Source organism: Hemitrygon akajei, chromosome 1, assembly GCF_048418815.1.
Source record: "Hemitrygon akajei chromosome 1, sHemAka1.3, whole genome shotgun sequence".
In the NCBI taxonomy this organism is placed as follows: Eukaryota; Metazoa; Chordata; class Chondrichthyes; order Myliobatiformes; family Dasyatidae; genus Hemitrygon; species Hemitrygon akajei.
The window spans coordinates 115801978-115822149 of NC_133124.1; the positions used below are offsets into that span (position 1 = coordinate 115801978).

At 43.0% G+C, this 20172-nt stretch overlaps 1 protein-coding gene across 1 annotated transcript in view; it reads left to right on the top strand.

Moving 5' to 3' along the window:
- tshz1 (teashirt zinc finger homeobox 1) overlaps window positions 1-20172 on the top strand; it is a 232088-nt gene that overhangs the window by 60919 nt on the left and 150997 nt on the right. The window lies entirely within an intron of this gene.

Consider the following 20172-nt stretch of genomic DNA (forward strand, 5'->3'; position numbering starts at 1 on the left):
TGATGACTGAAGTGCTAAGAGAGTGCTACACTGTCTGACGTACTGTTCTGTCAGAAGACAGGTTGAACTACTCAGCTGGGTGTAAAAGGTTTTCTGCTGCCATTTCAGGAGCAGGAGTCCTCCTTGTTGGCAGGGTGAACATCTGTCCCTCAGCTGCATCTATAAGGCAAATTCCCTAGCTTAAACATGCCTGTGATACTCTACACTGCCATCATAGGGAATGTCCTTACATTAGCCGCTTCTGATGAAAGGTCTCGGCTCGAAACGTCCAACTGTACTCTTCTGCATAGATGCTGCCTGGCCTGCTGAGTTCCTCCGGGGGGGGGGGGGGTGTTGATTAGCCATTTCTGTCTGCTTGGTGCCGCACCCTCTCACAATATATGGAAACTATAGTCAGCTGTCAGGTCAGCAGAAAAGGTCATAGGCCGCAGACCATCATCACTGCAGGACTTGTATGTGTCCAGGACCAAGAAGCGGGCAGGAAAAACCTACCCATCCAGAAAACTGCCTTTTCCAAAAGCTCTCTAGTGGAACACACTGTAGGGCTATTAAAACAAATGCTTCACGCCATCTTAATAGTTTCTTCCCCCAGGCAGTTAATCTGACCAGTCATTTTAGATATTCCTCCCACCTCCCCATCCATTACCACAGTCAGCGTACTGTAATCTTTAAAACACTTTTTATATTGCTGTTTACATTGTAAATCCATGCTGGTATTGAAGTATTTATACACAGTTCATTACATATCCGTACTTTAACCTCTTACTTTATTTTTATATAATTCTTTATTCTTTCAACAAATGCTGGAATTCTGAGGTAAACACAGGAAATACTCAGCGGTTTGTAGAGGTTATTAGCTGTAGTCTACCATCACTGCAGGATTTGCATCTGTTCTGGTCAAAGAAGTGAGCAGGAAAATCATTGTGGACATTACCCTCCATGCAAACTGTCTTTTCTGAAAGCTCCCTTCTGGAAAGGGAGAGGTGAATCTGTAGAACTTGTTGCCACAGGCGGCTGTGGAGACCAAGTCATTGGTTATATTTAAGGCAGAGTTTGATAGCTTCTTAATTAGTCAAGGCATGAAGGGATATGGGGAGAAGGCAGGAGAATGGGGCTGAGAGGGAAAATGGATCAGTCATGATGAAATGGCGGAGCAGACTCGATGGGGCAAATGACCTGATTCTGCTCCTATATCTTACAGTCTTACAAAAGTGCTATAGGACTATTAAAACAAAAACTTTACACCTTTTTAAAAATTTCTTCCCCTAGGCAGTTAATCTACTCAACCATTCTAGTTACCCCTGCACTCCCCCTATCACTGACACTGCTCTGTAAACACTTCTTATAATGCTATTTACATTGACAATACATGATGGTATTTATGTACAGTATTTATGCACATTTTATTACATATCCATACTTTAACCTCTAACTATTTTTTTCATGTAATTCTTTATTCTTTATATTTGTTGAATGTTGTTTTTTGTTGAGATTTTACAAATTGGTTGCTACATTTCTCATACTTTGTGATGCCTGGAACTGAACATAAGACATTCTATAGAATTGCACGTTTTCTTTTTATTTGCTCTTCCTAGTAGGCCCGTTTTTAACAGGACATCTTCTTCAAGCAGAACAAGCTTAGCAAACTTTAGATAATCAGCATTCCAAGAAAATAAAGTCTTCATAAAACTGATGATACAAGAGACTACAGGTGCTAGAATCTGGACCAACATGCAAGTTTCCAGTGGGTCAGGCTGCATTTATGGAGGGAAACAGTCAATGGTTTGGGTTGAGACCCTTCTACTGGACTAAAACATAGAGGGAAATACCTATTTCCACTCTCCCCTCCCCCAACTACCTATCAAGCCTCCTCACCTGTAAGCACTTGCTCCAACCCCATCCCTTCACCACTTCATACTGACTATCTCATCCCTGCTGTCCATTTCCCTCTATGAGCTGATTTCCTGCAGCATCTTCAAAAAATTGGTAGCTGGAGAATGTCATGGCATAGATGACGTTACGAAACTTCAGACATACAGTACTTATACAAATTGGGCAACCCTAAGGAGATTCTGAGATATGTAATGTGGAAAAATGTGAGCTTATTCACCGGGGGACAAGGAACAGAAAAACGGACTTTGCTTTTAAGTGCTGGAGTACTGGTTATAGCTGGAGGATAGAAATGCTTGCTGTGTTGGTTCCTTCAGGGATATCAAGTAACAAGGATGGGCTAAGAAAGTGTGGGAATATTTCTTTTACTGTATACTGGCATGGTGAGGCCACACCTAGAAATATGGTGCAGGAAAGCCTCTGTATCTAGGGAAGAATATACTTGCCTAGAGGATGGTTTAATAACTCCACCTTTGTTGTGACATTCTCCAGTTATTAATTTTATGAAGCAACGCACAAGATGCTGGAGGATGTCAGCAAATCAGGCAGCATCCATGGTGCAGTGTAGATTCACAGGACTGTTTCTGAAATGTGGAGTTTGTCCTGACAGGAAGGACTGAGTTTTGGCCTCAATTAGAAATATAGGATTCAGAAAGACATTAGCGGGGTAGACACTGACTGGCTGGGATGGCACTGACTTTCCTTAGGATGGCAACGCAAGTGTTAGGGACCACACAGATGATCAAGAAGTAGTTATTTAGTTTTGGGAAGGGGGGGCAATTTGACTGGGAGTGAATGATTTTAAGACTACAGAGGATGAATTTTTTTGTATTAAAAATGTGGAGATTGGAAAGAAAAATAGACAAAGAAGCTCGCATAAATGTATGAAATAAGAGCAGAAGTAGGCTACATTAACCCTTGTGTCTATTCTGCAGTTTAAAAATCTCAACTCCTCGATTCAATCTACCCACAACAAACTTTCACCCAAATGTTGAAGTTATCCCTACCTGTACCTTAAATCTATTCAACCGTTACGTTTACTGCCCTTTGAGGAAGGGAGTTCCAAAGATTCACTGCACTCTGGTTCTGTTTTAAATGGGTTTTTCTCCTCATGACTCCTAGTTCGAGATTCACCGACAAAAGAAGTATTCTCTCCACATCCACCCTATAATGACCTCTGAAGATCTTATTTGTTTCAATTTCCCTCCCACTATTCTAAACGTCAATAAACTCAGCCTGTCTAAGCTTTCCACAGTAGCCAAGTGCTCACTCTGCTGTTAGTTAGTGAACTTAAAAAATCTAGCTATTATTTCATTGAATGGTGGAGCAAGTTAAAGGTACCATAAACATTCTTTTGATGGTTCCCTTTTTGAGCTCTTCAAGTTAACTTTGTGTTCAAAGTTCTTTGGATACTTTAACTTTACGCTTGGGGTGGTTGTGTACAGAGCTATTTATTCAGTAAGCGATTCCCCAACAGCTAAGATGTTAAAACCTTTATAAAGTTTATCTTAAAATAAAGATCAATTGAACTTTATGTTATTCAAACCTCTATTTCCTCTGATCTTGCTCCTTTTGGTGCTTTAGGACATTAGCAGTGGAATCTAATCCCCATAGTTGTAAAATGGCTAATTTCTAGTTTTACAATGAACACATAGCCAAGTGCCAGAAGCAATTGATGAGAATATTTTAATTATTTATGTTTACTTAATAATGGCATGTTTAGCTACCACTTAGGATTTTTCATTTTTGTAGAGCACAAGAGAGAACTTGACATGAGATTTTAAGTGCTAAGTTTCAGGTTAAATTAACCTTTGTTTTGCCCAAATGAGCAACTTATACATATATAATCAAACTTCATTGGAACACTGCTAACACAAAGGTCAATGCAGCTTAAAATAGCGATTTAGCTCAGAGTAATGACACATTACTGGGAATTTGATGCATGGGTGGATGACTGTAAAGAGAGTGAGAGGAATAATGGGAGCAGCCACTGGTTTAAAGTTGGGAGGGAAGATTGCTGTTTATGTATGGTAGGGCTGCACTGACCCCCATCCATCTTGCCGGTTACTGTGAGGCTGAACTAGACTCATGATGACTCAGGCTGAACTCCTGACCCTACGCTTCCCTCCATCACTGAGAGTGCCTTATTCCAACCCTTCTACATCACTGTCCCTTCTCAGCTCCCATCAGGGCCCATGGATAGCTGAGATCTTTATATTGTTGTTATATCAGACTTGAATATTCCAGGGTTCCATCAGCCTTCCTTCCATGAACTACAGTGCACCTGTAGCCCAGTTTTAAAAGTTTAAGTCAAAGACAAAGTCATGTAAGTTGTCTTATACATAAGTACATATACGCACAGGTACAATGAAGAACTTACCTGCAGCAGCATCACAGGCACACAGCCCCAGTTACATAGCATTCACAAAAATAGCATAAATTAATTAGAAACACTGCAGATAGTGCTGCTGACTCACAACTCCCATGACTGGGGTTCAATCCTGACCTTGGATGCTGTTTGTGTGGAGTTTGCTTGTTCTCTCTGTGACCGTGTGGGATCCCCCAGTGCTGTGGTTTCTTCCCACAATGCAAATAAGTGGTAATTGGTAGCTTAACTGATTGCTGTAATTTACCCATACTGCAGAGGAGTTAGGTTTCAGTTGATGTGGGTGAGAATAGGTTACAGGGGAAGAGAGGAGGGATACAACTGACAGGAATGCTTGAGAGCTGGCATAGGATTAACGGTCTGAAGTGGCTATTGAGTCATGAGGAAACTAAACAGCCTATGTCCTAACTCAAATCAAGGCTCATTCACCCATCACCTTGTGCTTGCTGCCCTGGACTACCTCCTTGTCCAACTTAAAATCCTCATCTTTGTGTTCCGGTCTCTCCAGGGCCCCACCTTTCCATGATTCCTCAGCCCTTCATCCCTCTGTGTTATTGTCACTCTTTCAGTTCTGGACCTTTTGCATATTGCCCATTTGCTTCAACCTGCTGTTGGCAGCTGTAACCTCACTCCATCTGCAACCTAGACATTTGTAATTTCTGCCCTGGACCTGTGGTTGTCTCTCCGGAGGAATTGGAGAGAATGGGTTTCCGGGGTAAGTGAATAGGAATGGAACTGTTCTGTGACCAGGCATAGACTCAGTGCCTGAAATGGCCTCTTTCAATATTGCAGTGAAATATGGAAACTTCTCCTGTTCATTGTCTTTCTCGATTTACTCAGAAGCCTAGACTGGACAGTACTATGGTCATCCAGTTTGATACAAAGCATTGAGCAGCAGAATAATGTTTAAGTACCTGGAAACTATAGAATGTCATGGTACAGAGGGGTCAAAGAGTGTGCACACTGGTAGATGAAACACACATTAGTGTGCAAATACAGTAAAGGGGATGTAAATGTACTTTGAACTGATAGAAGTGTACTTAATTATGAGAGGCATAGATAGGGTAGATAGTCAGAGTCTTTGCAACACACACAAAATGCTGGTGGAACGCAGCAGGCCAGGCAGCACCTATAGGAAGAAGCACAGTCTCGGCCCAAAACGTCGACTGTTCAGTTGTTTAGTTGAGTCTGACACTTCGTGACCTCAAGGACCATAGGGTCCGTAGGATTTTCATGGCAAGATATAGGAGTAGATTGCCAGGCTTTTCTTCTGCTCAGATACTGCTGCTGTCCAAGTTGGGACCCAGCTGCATTTGAACTCAGGACCATCTGCCTTGAACTCGATGCTGATACCACTACACCACCAACCAGTCCTTCACAAAGGTGGTGGCATCCGTCGGTCTCGAGAGACCATGGATCTGCGCCTGGAGTTTCCAGGGCGCAGGCCTGGGCAGGGTTGTATGGGAGACCGGCAGTTGCCCAAGCTGCAGGCCTTCCCCTCTCCATGCCACCGATGTTGTCCAAGGGAAGGGCACTAGGACCCATGCAGCTTGGCACCGGTGACGTCGCAGAGCAATGTGTTGTTAAGTGCCTTGCTCAAGGACACAAACACGCTGCCTCAGCTGAGGCTCGAACCAGTGACCTTCAGGTTACAAGTCTGATGCCTTGCCCGCTAGGCCATGCGCCAACTTTCACAAAGGATAGGAATGTCAAATACTAGAGGACATAGGTTTAAAGTGCAAGAGATGAAGTTTAAAAGAGACTTGTAAGGCAAGTTTATTTTTACACAGCGGGTGGTAGGTGCCTGACACATGTTGCCAGAAATGGTGGAAGCAGATATGATTGCAACATTTAAGAGGCATTTACTGGGGTGCTAGCATTTGTGGGATATAGACCATGTGCAGGCAGATGGGATTAGTTTAATGGAGATACAAGAGTCTGTAGATATTGAAATCTGAAATGACAACAATCTGTTGGAGGAACTCAGTGTGTCAAAGAGCATCTGTGAGAGGAAAGGAATTATTGATGTATCAGATTGAAGCCCTGCATCAGGATTTTTGATGCAGGGTTTCCATCTGATCCGCTGAGAATTTGTTTCCACTAGTTGATTGACTGTTTCTTGGGATTAATCTAATTTGACATCATGTTTGGTGCAGACATCATGGGCCAAAGGACCTGTGCCTGTGTTGTAGTGTTTTATATTCAATTGTAAAACTACACCTAGAGCACTAAGTTCAGGTTTAGTCTCTTTATTTAGGGAGATTATGTACTTCCATTGGAGGTGGTTCAGGGAACGTTTACATGGTAGATTCTTAGGATGAAGGAAGAGATGGCCAGATTAGGCCCCAACTCACTGGGATTTGGAAGAAGCAGGTGAAATTTTATTGAAAAGCTCACAGTTCAGAATGTGGAAATATCTGTTGAAGACAGAGACGAAAGGGATTTATTTTCTCAAAGAGTTCTGTATCTTTGAAATTCTCTGCCCTAGAGATGTGGGGATAGAGCCATTGAACATAATCAAGGTGGAGAGAGAGTAATTTTTATTGGATAAAGAAGAGTTTTGGAAGACAGGCTGGGAAGTAGAGCTAAGATCCTACCAGCCAGAACCTCTCAGATGGTCCACTCCTGCTCCTATCTACCTCATAATGGCCTTGTGCCTTGAGATTTGCCTAAATTGCTCTCTCTGAAAATGTAAGACTTCATTCTGCATTCTGTTATTGTTTTTCTTTGTACTACCTGAATGCACTTTTATGACAAAATGATTTGCAACTCAGTACATGCAACAATAATAAACAATACCAATCACCCATCTTCTGCATCCCTTGATTCCCTTAGTACCTAAAAATCTGTTGACCACTGTCTTGAAGGTAATCAGCAATTTAACCTCCACAGCTTGCTTTGGCAGAGAATTCCAAAACTTCACTACCCCATGAATTTTGTTACAGTCCTGAATGGGCAACCTCTCATTTTGGTATTGTGGCTCTGGTTTTAGATACCCTAGACAGGGAAACAGCATTCCCAGACCTGTAAGATCAAGCTCCCGAAGAGGTTTTATATATTTCAACAGGATTACCTTACATTCTTTTAAACTTTAGAGAATATGGGTGCAATGTACTTACACTCTTCTCATGTGACAAACCCACCATCCTTGGATGCAATCTGGAAACCTTTACTCCACTCCCTCTATCACAAGTATTACAGTGCCTATGGAAAATTAATCCCACATCTTCACGAGCCTTCTTCCATAAGACCATAAGATATTGGAACAAAATTAGGCCATTAGGCCTATTAAGTCTGCTCCATTATTCAAACATGGCTGATATTTTTTCATTCCCATTTTCCAGTCTTCATCTTTAATTCCCTTATCAATCTCGAACCTCTCAAGCTCTGCCTTAAATACAGCTAATAACTTGGTCTCCAGAGCCCTCAGTGGCAACAAATTCCACAGATTACCACCCTCTGGCTGAAGAAGTTCTTCCTCATCTCAGTTTTATAGAGGTATCCCTTTATTCTGAGGCTGTGCCCCCTGATCCTAGGGTCTGCTACAAACGGAAACAGTCTCTTTATGTCAGTTCTATCCAGGCTTTACAGTATGTGGTAGGTTTCAATGGCATCATCGCCACATTGTTCTGAACTTCATCATGTACAGACCCAGAGATATCAAGCACACCTCATACATTAAGCTTTTCATTCCATAGATCATTCTTGTGAACCCCCCCGGAGCCTCTTCAATAACCAGAATGTGTGTAATAGACCAAATGGCCTTTGTCTGCACTGTGAAGGTCTGAGTTTGTAAATGGGGATTGTAAGCACAATAATTTTTAGTGTAAAAATATATTAAATTTGGGCCCTCATGGGAAGTTAGATGAAATGATGTTTTATGAAGAGTTGTGTGCTGCATGGTTATAGCAAAGAATGCATTATTATGATTATGTTGGGAATAAAATGAACAATAAGTGTAATCTAGAGCAGATGAAGACTTTGAAAAAAATAAAATTTATTGGGAAATTATACGAAGTAATTTTACACTGTAGTTATGCTCTGGACCTCTCGCCTTGTAGATGTGTCAATTCAGATTCAATTATAGCTTTCAAAAAGGGGATGGAAAATCTGCAGGAGAATGTGAGGGTAGTCAGTTGATGGGTGTAGTGGCAAAAATTGATCCAAAATCAAAACTAAATATTGCTGCTAGCCTGCAACCCAGACGGAGTTGTTATACTTGCATGACATGCCCACAGCTCCAATGATTGCTCCAAAGAGTCGAATTCCTTATTTGATTCTTTATTAGCAATTAGCAAATGTACAATTAAACATTAGTGAGCATTATCTCAGCGGTCAGCAAAGATATGACCTCTGTCGGCCCCAAGCTACGGACTGCCATGAAATAAACATGAATACATAAACCTATTCCCTTCGCTTTTACCTCCCTCCTACCAGTGTGGCTGGTTAACATAATAAACATAATCGCATAGTATGGAATACATGGCTCTACAATGGGTGTCAAAGAAGTTTCCTGACTGGTGGATGTAGGTATAAATGGGTTTAGGGGCTCCCAGGTAGCCCATTTCCTAAATGTCCCTCAAAAAACTGCTCCATCCCACAAAAGCTCTGCTTAACCCCACATTGTGTTCAACAAACCAAGCCTGTCACAATCCCCAGTGTTGGTCATAGTGTTAGTGTTGCCTTTCCGATGTTGTCCTGCACACATTTAAGCATTTGCACAGACTAAGATGTGTGAGATGATAGTTACAGCATTTAATGAAGCTTTTCACATCATCACAGGGAATATTTTGGATGAAGAGTATTGGTAATTGGTGTACCGTGATGCAGTGAGAAGCTTTGTTTTGCACGCCATCCATCAGATCATTTCAAGCCTTAAATACATCAAGGTAGTACAAAGGGAAAAGAAGTGAAAGAATGCGGAATATAGTGTTACAGTTACAGAGAAGGTAGACAATAAGTTGCAATGGTCAGGGCAAGGTAGATCAAAAGTCCATCACTTGTTAATCATTAAACTAGAAGCTCCAGTTGCCAGTCAGCCTCTCCTCATCTGGATCCACTCATATCCCACCTGCTCTTGCCCTAACTCCTCCCCTCACCTTTCTCCTCTCAACTCTGAAGGGTCTTGACCTGAAATGTCAAATATCCATTTCCCTCTACAGGTGCTACCTGACTCATCGAGTTCCTCTACTAGCTCGTTTTTCACATTCCAATATTTTCTTCTCTTAACTTTCAACAATAGATGGTCTAGTTCTAATATAATGTTGTTTGCTGTTTGTAAATTGCCAGTTATTCCTAAAGTTAGAACAATGTCCCCATTTCCAAAGTACTTCTTTGTCTGTACCTTGCTCCGAGCCATCCAGAGGTTTGTGAAAGGGATTGTTGAAATCCAGATTCACCAGTCAAGTCTCATGATTCTGGTGGTTGTGTTGCTATATCACTGTTATAATTTGTTGCTTATGCCAAAGGACCCAAGTTCCAGCTCACTGCTTTAAATTATGAACCTGGCAGAGTTAGTTTTGGAATGATGATATTGCACAGGCCTACCCAATAGAAGTAAATGCTCAAGGTATGACGTGAAGGCCCTTGAGAACTTCACCAAGACCAGAATTGACCCTTTTCTTCATTTGAACCATTGCGACAGCTCAGTACATTGAGCTGAGTAAATTATCCATTGAGTAAAGATCCTGCTGGCCAGCCCCAATAATGAGGAAACTCTCTGCACTCTCTGAACCAGCAAGACTACTGTCATACAGCCTAAGGGACAATACTTCAAAGCAAGACCAATTTATGATGTAGCCAATATCTTACAACTATATTTTGGGCTGGTGCTTGTAGCAGAATAATAGGCAGTGTACAACATCGTAAACATCACTATACCATAGAGCATATATGTCAAACTCAAGGCATTATCTTTGGCGCGCGAGATAATATCTAATTACTATTAAAGCTGGCCCCAGTAATCGAAGCGCCTATGGCGTATGATATGGTTAATGCTGAGTTTATTCAGGTACCAGGTTTTCAGGGTTTTTAGTGTTTATTCGGCAGTCTTGCTCGGCAGTCTTCTTCATAAGAAACGGAATTTGTAAAGTGAAACACTTTGTAGTTATAGCAGAGACTGAGACACATGCGAGCAGGCTGAAAAAACGGAGGCAACGAAAGCTGCGTTCGCACGCGTCCGACTGATCCGGCCCGCATGAAGCTGCATTTTGCTCAATCCGGCCCGTGACCTAAAATGAGTTTGACACCCCTGCCATAGAGTTTTACAGCCACTAAATACATTTTGAGGCTCTGGCACTATTGTAACAAAGGAAACTGGGCAGTCAGTTTGCATGGAGCTGACTTTCAGAAACAACAGATGATCAAACAAATTTGTAAGATAAAATAAGGTGATTGTTAAGTTGGGGCTGACTTCTCTATGGTGAATGGTGCTTGGGATTCTTATGTTCACATGGAAACATAAGCAGGGCAATTCTCCACGAGTGATCTGGTTTTGTTTGACAGCTCAAGGAGGTAGGTTAACTGTCTTTGTGCATTACCCTGATGTGAGGTGGAGGCAGATAAATTGATAATTGGTGTATCATTGTCACTTGTACAGAGGTACAGTGGAGAGCTTTTATTTTTATGTTATTCAGACCGATGAGTCCATATGTAAGTACATCGAAGTAGTGCAGAAGGAAGAGCAAAACAGAATGCAGAACATCGTATTTCAGTTGCAGAGAAAATGCAGTGCAGGTAGACAATAAGGTGCAAGGGCCACAACGGTTGAGAGATCAAGAGTTCAGCTTTCTAGTATAAGTGGTCCATTTCATGGATTTATTCAGGATAGAAGATATCTTGAGCCTGGTGATTTATGATCTCAAATTCTCTACCTTCTGCTGATGCGAGGGGGAGAAAATGACTTGGGTGGAAGGGGTCCTTGATTACTGTATTGGCTGCTTTCCCAAGGCAATCAAAAGTAGAGACAGAGTCAGTGGAGGGGAGCTTGGTTTTCATGATAGACTGAGCTGTGCTCACAGCTCGCTGTAACTTCTTGCAGAGGCTGGTGTGTGGAGTTGATAGAGACATGAAAGAGAAAGGGGGAATAAGAATGATGGGATGCTCAGAGAGCCAGAATAAATTCAGAGGACTAAATAGCCATCTTCCCTGTCATACGGAACAACAATTATGGCAAGAAATAATTAAAGTATGCTTTAAGCAAGAATGAGCCCCTCCTCCTTTCCTTTCTCCCATGGTCCACTTTCCTCTCCCGTCAGGTTTCCTTTCTTCAGAGGTTCCGCCTATAACCTGCCAGGTTCTCACTTCATTCCCACTCCCCCATCTACCCAGCTTCCCCCTCGCCTGCCAGCTTGTACTCTGTTTCTTCCTCCCACTTTTTATTCTGGCTCCCTTCCCATTCCTTCCAGTCCTGTTGAAGGGTCTTGGCCTGAAATATCGACTGTTTATTTCTCTCCGTAGGCGCTGCCTGGCCTGTTGAGTTTCTCCAGTATTCTGCGTGCTTTGCCTTAGATTTCTGTTTTTGAACCAAGAGCAAATTCAAGCCTGTGATTTTAGCAAGATGCCCAAAATCTGCCAGTTATCACAGATTAGATTAGATTTCTTTATGTTAACATCTCGCAAGATGCATTATTATATTAACAGTAAATAACATCATCCTGGAGATTTTCTCAACATCTGCAAGGTGACAGAGCGTCTGAGTGGAGCATTCAGCACCATGTCAGCTGTACTTACTGACAGTCACAGAAACGTTGCTCAGTTATTGTTCAGGATTCCTTCTCCTTCATGTTAACCGATGAAAGAGCATTGCCTGTCTTATGACTGCAGGGCATCTCAAAGCCAATGAAATACTTTCTGAAGTCAAGTCACTGCTGAAATGAAAGGAATAAAAATGGCAATTTGTGGACAACAAGTTCCCACCAAAAAGTGATTGTGACTAAGTTTCCTGCTTTAGTAACATTACTTGAGGGGATAATGCTGGCAAGGACACTGGGGATAATTCCCCTTGCTGTTCTGTACTGTTTTGCAATACCTCAGTCAGACTCCTCTGCTCCAAGGAGACAAACATAACATGATTGTGGTAAAGGTTTCAGTCTCTGCCATGCTTTTATACAATAAGTTCCATATCCCCACCATCCTCTGGGTAAAAACACTTTCTGTCATTTCCTTTTTAATTCTTCTCCCATTTAAATAAAATCTACACACCAAGTTACTGATATTTGTGCTAAGGGAAACATTGACCCTGTTTAGACCTCTCATAGTTTTATAAATCTCAAGTAAATTACTCTTTCTCCCCTTTGTTGCAAAAACTATCCCAGTCAGGAATCTCTCGTTTTCATTATAGTTACCCAGCTCTGACACAACCTGTGTAAATCTCCTTTGCACCTTTTATTTTCCAGTGCTGTAGTGTAGTGTGATCACGAGAACTGTATGCAATGTGCCTTAACTAATGCTTTCTCAATCCAAGCAAATCTGATTTGTAATTGGATTATTTTAGTCTCATGTACTAAAATACAGTAAAAATCTTTGGTTTGAATGCTATCCATACAGATAATAACAAACCCATAAGTACATCAAGGTAGTACAAAAGGAAAAGCAATAACAGAATGAGGAATAATGGGCTGTGTGGTAGACTAGTGGTTAGCATAATGCTATTACCGTACCAGAAATCACCAATCAAGATTCAATAATCGTTGCTGCCTATATGGAGTTCGTATATTCTCCCCGTGATCGCTTGGCTTTCCTCCGGGTGCTCTGGTCTCCAGCCACATTCCAAAGACATATGGTTAGAGTTCCTGAGTTGTGGGCATGCTATGCTGGTGCCAGAACCACGACAAGACTCGTGGGCTGCCCAACACAATCCTCACTGATCTGATTTGACACAGTGATACATTTCACTGTATGTCCTGATGTTTCGATGACAAGTAAAGCTAAGCTACTGTTAGAGAGAAGGTGCAGTGCAAGGTTCAGGGGCCATGACAAGGTAGATTGTGAGGTCAAGAGTTCATCGTTATTGTACAAGAGGTCCATTCAAGTGTCTTGTCACAGCAGGAAGGAAGCTGTTCCTGAGACTGGTGGGACGAGTCCTCAAGCTCCTGCCCAGCGGAGGGCGGGAGAAGAGAGAATAACTGGGGTAGGAGGTAGACCTCGGGCTACGACAGGGTTCCATTCTCCAGGACTCTGTGACCTGGGCTGTCTGTAAGTTGGAAATAAACAAGAACAGAGTGCGGAAAAAGGTCACATAGGTGGCTTTACTGAGAGAGCGAACAGGTGGGGGAAGAGTGAATGCCCGCTGACCTCACTGACTGACAGAGTGAGTGAGCGTGCTCAGTGTTTCTCGCTCTGCTCAGCTCATTCCAGCCCCCAATAGTCGTGGCTCAGGGGTGGTGACAACACAATGCAGAAATGTCTAAATCCTACCGGACAGAAGGTGCCTGTGTTCCTGCAGCACCTGGCAAGTCCATCGCCATTCACCCCCACTGTCTCCCAAATGCTTATTCGCATGTAGGGGTATTCATAACCCAGGAAGGACATGTACTTGTTCGAGCATTCTGTGTCTCAGCTAATACAGGCAAGTATCCTGTACAGCTCTTTAACTCCCTTAATGCCGTGTCTTGCTACCTTCAGGGATTTGTGGACTACATTCTGTTTTCTGATGATAGGATTTCCAAACATTAATTAGATTTACCAGTCTGTGCCCATATGAAGCATTGGTATTCACAGGCATTCTGAATATCTACAGAAAAAATTATGCTCCTGAATTTCATTCTGCAGCTCGAGTGCTGAACTGGGTCAGTGCCGTACAAAAACATGCACGTACTACGGCTGTGCGTGAATCAGCATGGGTGGTGTTTAATTTCAGTGCAAATTAACTGTGACTATTAACACACAAATGCAGCAGCAAGCGTTTATTTGTTATTTAGCAAACTAGTACTTTTGCCTGCGAGGTTTCTGTATTTTCCACAGCTTCATTTAATTCTCAGCAGCGCCGAGAAAACGTTTTAAAGCTGCGGAAGGAGCAGCTGAGGCAAATGGCGGAGGCACTGATGTGACTTGTTGAGGGAGAACTGAGGAGAAGGTTGAACTGATGCTGAGGCACGAGGAATAGTAGGAGGAGGCTAGAACTGAGCATAATGTAGGGCTGAATGGCTGACTGTTGTGATGCGAAGACCATGCAGAATTGATGCCATTCTGTCTTTCCTTCAATGTTCAGTGAAGAGTCACCTCTCATTGTTTTTGTTCTAAGTCTAATGGAAGAACAATAGCAAGGCTGTTGATTATTCTTTCAGGCTTTTTTGAATTAAAAAATTATATAAATTCTTATTGTCAAGCAGATGAAGTGCAGATATAATGCTTCCAAAACTCTTTACCCTGCCGCTTGTTAGCTTTATCCTAAAGTTCGAAGTGCATTTATTATCAAAATATGTATGCTATTAGCAAGCTTGAGTTTTGTCTCCTTACATGTAGCCACTAAATAAGAAACCTGGTTGAACCCGTTAAAAAAGACAATCATACACCCAATGTGCAGGAAAAAAACACATTGTACCAACAATAAAAGTAAGAAAATAACATTCAGGACTGAAGTTCACAAAAGTGAGTCCACAGACACAAAGCCAGTCACAGCTGGTCCAGAAGCCCGTTATTTGCAGGGTTCAGTGTAGAAACAAGTAAAGCTCACGAGCAGCGAACTGAACACTGGCCTGTCCCTCTCCTCTGACCCCAACACCTTGACATTTTGAATCTGGCCTGGCACTTAAATCGGCCAAACAGCAAGTTGCTTGTGGCCCTCAGAGCCAGGCCCTGCCATTTCGATACACCCTTGAGCCCGGGACCCACCACCTCGATTTGGCCCTTACCTGAGCTTTCCAATCGGACCCAGCACTTAAACTGGTCAAACATCATCTTGTTCCTCACTCTCGAGCTCGGGCCTGGGCCCCGCCACCCCAACTCAGATCTGCCCCTCTGAATTGGCCACCTCCAGCAGTGGGCAAACGTCTGCTTGCCCCCGCTCTTGGGCCTTGGTCCTGGCTGCTTCGATTTGGCCCGTACATACCACGCCACTACCGTCCTGCAACTTTGAGACTTCAATTCACATCATAAAAATGCCAGGGCATACAGGCAGTTATAGAGTTCAATTCCAAAAGGGAAGGTACAGGTTATTGATTGCAGAAATCATTTTCAAGAAAAAAGTGTGATTAATAAAATAGTTAATGGTTATTTTTGCTGCCAGTATGTCGTAGTTGTCCTTCACCAGCACAATCCTAAACCGGAAGCTGCTGTTAATATCATATATAATCACAGTTAAGAAAATTTTCAGTCGGTGGTCTATCGTAGAATTTAATTGGTATGCTATCAGAATAAGGGTCACAACTCAAACCATTTTGACCATTTTGTAACAAGCAACAAAAATACTAAATTATTATTTTTCCTTCAGTGGCACACACACTGTGAGTGTTATAAGTAGAGTTGGCCAGATCAGCCATGTTTTTATTCAATAGTCTGATAAAAAATTATTTGCAACTTTATTCATTGTAAATGAGCTGCAGCTGCATGATTCCTTTGTGTTAGTAATGATGGGGTCACCACTGTGCTGTATTTATTGCCCATCCCCAGCTGCCTGTTATGAAGGTGACAGTGAGTTGCCTTCTATAATGCACAGTGCTCTCTAGCTGATATGAAGGATAGTCAATACATTTCCAAATCAGGACAGAAAGGAACCTGTATTGAGATTAATCGCCTTACAGGCAACCACAAAACCAAGAAACCCAATGATGGTATCTGTCTGTGTCAAAGGACCATGGTTGATGATCATCATCATCACAAGCCTGGGTGGAGTGTATGGAGATCCTGAGGTGCCCAGTTGTCAAGGTCCCCCTCTTGGCCTCACCAGTGCAGTTCAAAGGGAAGTTTATGAAGCAATATGCTTGGCACTAGCTTGGCTGCAGGAGCTGCTGGAAGTATGTTCATTGACGTCCACTCCGGATTTGCTGTCTGGGTTTGCTCCAATTCTGCCCACCAGGCAGTGGGGCTACTTACCAATAGCTCGGGATCTGGTTCACAAGCACCAGGGCGTGTCCACACACCGGTGGACCTGTGTGCTGCTTGTCCATGGGCCAGATCTCCTCCCCGTCCTCTGTGGTTCAGCCCGAGTCCAAAAGGAGTTCAGTTTCCATGTGTTGCCAGCGAGGAGGCACTACATGAGACTTGCTGTTGGAGAGGCTGCGTACTGGCAGGGAGAGACTTACACATTCAACTCTTCTTTTCGTGAGACTGTTAACCAGCAGTTGAAGCTGAAAGTGAGAGTCTCAAGCACTACCCTTTACACCACCATACTAGACGCAGCACAACAACCATTTAAAACCCAATAGAACCCATTAAAAAAGACCATCATACACCCAATGTGCAGAACCCTGCATGACGGTCATCCATGCACCTGCTGCCCTTGTCTTATTTTAGTGATAGGGTTGTAGGTTTGGGAGTTGCTGTTAGAGTAGCTTGGGTGAGTAAGTAGTGCACTTGTATATGGGGCCCACTGCAGCCACTGTGAGTGAAGGACTCGATATTTAGGTGGTGAATGGCCTGCCAGCTAAATGGGCTCCTTTGTCCTTTACGATGTTGAGCTTCCCAAGAGTTGATAGAGCTGTATTCATTCAGACAGGTGGTTCAGATTCAGTCATACTCGTGCCTTGTTTATGGTGCAGGAGCTTCAGGATGTCAGGAGTTGAGTCACTCACTGCAAGACACCTGCTCTTGTAGCCATTGTGTTTATGTGAGGCGGAGTCATAGTATTGTCAAAACAATAATACCACCCTACACCTTTAGCAACAAATGCACCATATTACTTTGGAAATACTTCGGTAGTAAGTTCCTTTCTGCCCTCCTGATGCTAACGCATGAGGGTGCATGACGTTGTGATACCTGCTGGAATGATTGGATCACTGAGCGCAGAATGAGACCAGAAAGAGGTAGCCTATCTGGACCCATAATCCAACATTTCCCTTGGCAGTACATGTACAAGGTTGAGTGAGAAAGGGCTTTTCTGAAAGGCTGAGTGAATGAGGGCTTTCTGAAAGGCTGAGTGAATGAGGGCTTTCTAAAATGTTGAGCAAGCAAGGGGTTTCTGAAAGGCTGAGTGAACGAGGGCTTTCTGAAAGGTTGAGTGAACGAGGGTTTTCTGAAAGGTTGAGTGAACGAGGGTTTTCTGAAAGGTTGAGTTAATGAGGGCTTTCCTCTTTGGAGTGAAGGAGGATGAGAGGTGACTTGGTAGAGTTGTATAAGATGATAAGGTTCATAGAGTGGACAGACAGTGTCTTTTTCCCAGAGTGGCAATGGCTAATATCAGAGGACATTTTTTTTTTATGGTGATTGGAGGAAAGTTTAGGGGAGATATTAGAGATAGTTTTTTTTTACAGAGAGTGTGGAAGGTGCTTGGATTACACTGCCAGGGGTGATGATAGATAGAAGATGATACATTAGAACATTTAAGAGACCCTCACATGGGCACGTGGATGAAGGGAAAATGGGTTATGAATTGTGTAGGAGGGAAGGGTTAGATTGATATTGAAGAAGGTTAACGGAATGGCATGAAATGGTAGGCTGAAGGGCTCATACTATGCTGTTCTGTTCTATGTTCTATGTACAGTTCTAGTTTAGGAGTTCCAGTACACCCAGATCCCACTACTTCAGGTCCTCTGTACAGATCACCCCTCTGAGTGGACACTTTGGGTTGGGTTGCGTTGATGCCTTCATTGTAGATTCCTGCCTGGCCTGAGCACTGCAGCTTTTGCGTGTCCTGGAGGTGAGATATGGTTGCGGCTGAACTGAAACCATTGTGTCTGTGGGTGTTACACAACTTGCTGAGCGGAGGAGCAGAATACCCTTCGCAATTAGCCTCTTAGCTTGATGTTCAATGGCATCACCATCGCTGAGTTTCCCCATCACCAACATCTCGGGATAACTGCTGACCAGAAACCCAGATAAATATTGTGGCTCAAGTGCACGTCAGAGTCCTGGTATCCTGTAGGGAGTGACTCACCTCAAACTGCCCAGGGCCTTTCCACAAGTCAGGAGCGTGATGGAACACACTGCATTGGCAGCTCCACTGTCATTCCTGCCAGTGGCCATCAAACTTTACAACTCCTCCCTCAGAGTGTCAGACACCCTGAGCCAATAAGCTGGTTCTGGACTTATTTCCACTTGGCATGATTAACTTATTATTATTATTTAATTATTTATGGTTTTATACTGCTATATTTCTACACTATTCTTGGTTGGTGCGGCTGTAACGAAACCCAATTTCCCTCGGAATCAATAAAGTATGTCTGTCTGTCTGTCTGCCTGTCAAGAAGCCCAACATCATCCAGGTCAAAGCTCCTGGGCTTGTTAACACTCCTTCACTACCCACAAAATGTATTGCAGTAAATTGTCCAGGTTTGTCTGACAGCACCTCCTAAATCCGTAACCTTTACCACCAAGAGTACTGTGGCAGGAAGTGCAGAAGAACACTACCACGGTCTAGGCCTTGAAGTATAATGCTGTTACTTTAACTTCACTATATCGCAGTCTCGGAACTCCTTCCTCAACAACACAGTGGTAGTACCTTCACCAGAAAGCATGTGGTATTTCACATTGAGCTTCCCAGGAGCAACTAGTGATGGAAATAAATGCTCATCTTGCCTGTAACGCCCAGTGCTGTTGGTGAAGGGATAAATACTGGCTAGGACCCCAGTCTTGGTCTTTCTTAGTCTTCTTCGGAATAGCCTCATAGAAGAGCCGACAAGGCCCCAGTTTTACGATATACGAGTCAGCACTTCAGGGAGTGAACTACATTGGAGTGTCAGCCTGGATTATTGCGTTTAGGTATGCTGGAGAATGTCTTGAACCTACAAAATCTTGAATCAAAGTTGAAAGTGCATTTCCCTGAATCATTGCTATCACAAGGCCAGCTTCAGTGGAAATTTAAGGACTGCAAACAGCAGAACTTGTTCAATTGACCTGTTGATAGAACCTGGCTGCCAGATTGGGTCAGTTGTATAGGGTGCACCAGTTGAACAGTTAGATCTCATACTTTCTAAATGTACTCATTGAATTTATCTTTTTTTGGAATCAGCATGCATAATAGTACAACAGTTTGTGATAAAAGTTGTCAAGTTCTTTGTATGGAAAATGTACAGTACTGTGCAAAAGTCATAGGCACGTATGTATAGCTAGGGTGCCTCAGCTTCTTGCATGGTACTGTATTTGTCGATATGGGGCGGAGAGTGAGTTTGCAAATCTGGCAGGAGCAAAGGATGTTGGGAATGGTGAGGATGGAATGCCGTGGGAGAGGTGTGGGACAGGTGGCATAGAAAGAATGCCAGGGCGCAAGTGCAGACACACCCACCCCTGAGACGCCAGGCAAGGTCATTTGATTCCAAACAGCTGGGTTATTGATCATTACAGAATGTTGTCTCTCTGGTGCTTCCCACTCCCTCCCCTCTCCCTTCTCCTTTTCCCAACTGTGATTTCCCTCTCACTGCCCCCTTCCCACTCTCAGTCCATGATAGAGACCCATATCAGAATCAGGTTTATCATCACTCACATATGTCATGACATTTGATTTTTTTTTGTGGCTGGACACTGCAATACATAAATGTACTACAATGCTGTGCAAATATTACTTAAATCAAAATGTAAAGGACATTCCTGAAGGTTGACATTGGATGGAAGATGGTACAGCCTGTCTACTCACTGCTTCACAGTGCTTGTGACCCAGATTTAATCCTGACTTCAGGCACTGTCTGTGTGGAGTTTGCACATTCTCAACATGTGATCATGTGGGTTTCCCCTGAGTCCTCTGATTTCGACCCACATCCCAAAGGCATGCACACTGGTAGGATAAATGGCCACTGTAAACTGAG